Source organism: Alligator sinensis, unplaced genomic scaffold (assembly GCF_000455745.1).
Source record: "Alligator sinensis unplaced genomic scaffold, ASM45574v1 scaffold707_1, whole genome shotgun sequence".
Classification (NCBI taxonomy): Eukaryota; Metazoa; Chordata; order Crocodylia; family Alligatoridae; genus Alligator; species Alligator sinensis.
In genome coordinates, this window is record NW_005842065.1 from 1898038 (window position 1) to 1900119 (window position 2082).

The window sequence follows — 2082 nt, forward strand, 5'->3', positions numbered from 1 at the left end:
GTGGCCAACCCTGCCCTCCGTGGCTGGCAGCCCCAGGCTGGGCCTGAAAGGCCCATTGTGTGAGGTGGGGAGCTAGTGGTACCCAGTGCACCACCCCCCTGCAGGCAGGGGAGGGGCCTCCATCTTCCCCCTCCCCCCCACACCCCGCACAATGGGGGATTGTTAGCCCAGGGACCTACCAACAGCCCGGACCTGGGTGCCATCTCTGGAATTGTGGGGGGGTTGGGGTATGGGAGACAGGGGCCGGGAGCCAGACACCTGGGTTCTCACCCAGCACTGGGAGGGGAGGGGCTCTGGGGTGTTAGCTCGGGTGGGGGGGGTGTCTGGGCATCGAACGCTTGGGTTCTCTCCCTGCTTCTGGCAGAGGAGTGAACACACAAGCTGTCCCTTGCTCTTAGCTCTCAGGGACCCCACTGGGGTCACCAGGACCTATAGGGAATGTCTCCTATGGTGGCTAATGGAGGCCCATCCCTGCGTCTCCCTGTGTAAGCCCCCCTATAGAAGCTTTGCTCCCCTTGCTGATATTCTGGGGCCCTCTATAGATCCCATTGGAGTTGCCTAGGGGCCTACAAGGGTTGGGGGGGAGGGGAGGGCTGGGGGGGCCCTGGATCTTGCCCCCCCCCCCCCTCCAGTGGCATCTGTGCTCTGGGGGGGTGCTAAGCTCGTTGCCGGAATCTGCTTGTTAGCAGCTTAGCTCGGCTTAGGGGGCTCAGGCGACACCGACACCGCGAGGGGGTGGGCCTGGGCCTGCTCCTCCATCTGTCCATCCATCTAGGATGCAGGGGGCTGTGGGTTGGAAGTGAGGGTCACCGGAAGGGCCGTTGGGGCCAGGGGCTGTGGGTCAGGAGTGAGGGGTAATGGCAGGGCTGGAGGGCTGGAAGCTGCTGGTTGGGAGTGAGGGGCACCAGCAGGACTGTAGAGGGGGGTCTGTCTTGCTGTCAGTGTCTCCCCCAAGGCACCATTGAGGTTCACAGTGACATCGATGAAGCTCGATCAATGGTTCTGCAGGAGCCAATTGCTTTGTCCAGGGGGCAGGTGGGGGTGGGAGAAGTGTGGGGCCAGCAGTGTTGTGGGGGCTGGCAGGGGGCAGCTGCAGGACCCCAGGGGTGCCAGGCTGCAGGGGATGTGGTCCTAGGGATCCCTGGTATAGATGTGGCTCCAGATGCTGCTGCCTTGCACCTGGGGCCCTGCCTGGCCCTCGGGCTTGTGGGGTGAAACCTGTGCAGTACACTGTGAGATATGCAGGCCCTGGCCTGAGGGTCCCAGGTCAATGCCAAGCTGGTTCCATAAAGCCCCCCACTGGCCCTCCCGCCCTTGGCTTCCAGCACCAGCTAGTTCCAGGGGCCCCAGATGGGGGGATTTGAGGCCATATTGATCAAACCTGCTCCTGGAAGTCACAGCGGGGCTTGCAAGGGGCCATGGGTGGGGCTGAGATCCCCCTTGAACACTTCACATGCAGGTGTTTAAATTATTTTTTGGGCAGAAACCAAGAATTTAAGCCTATTTCTTGGCAAGTTTTGGATGGATCTGTGGGTTTTGGGCTAAGCCACTGCAGGGCAGGGGAGACTGGCCTGGGCTGGGGGTCTCTCCCACATTTGGGAGCGCAGTGGGCTCTGATGGGTGAGAGCAAGGAGGCTGGGCACCTGGATGCTTGGGTTCTCTGGGAGGGAGGTTTTGACCAGGGTTGGGGGCTTGGACCCAGATGCCTGGGTTCTTTGGCAGGGGAGTGGGGTCGGGCGGGGGGTGTGAACTGGGGGTCTGGGAGCCCAGACACCTGGATTCTCTGGGAGTGGAGCTGGGGACAGGGTCTGGATGCCTGAGTTCCCTGGGGAGAGTGGGGTCTGGGAAGCGTTGGACTGGGCGGTCTGGGACCCCAGACACCTGCACTCGCTGGGAGTTGGTTGGAGCAGGGCAGGGATGTGGAAGCCCAGATGCCTGGGTTCTCTGGGAAGAAAGGATTGGATTGGCGGAGTGGGGGGAGCCCGGGAGCCCAGATTCCTGGGCTCTCTGGGAGGGGGGTTGGAGCAGTGGCGGGGTCTGAGAGCCCAGCTGCCTGGGCTGTATGGCTGCCCTCCCAGTCAC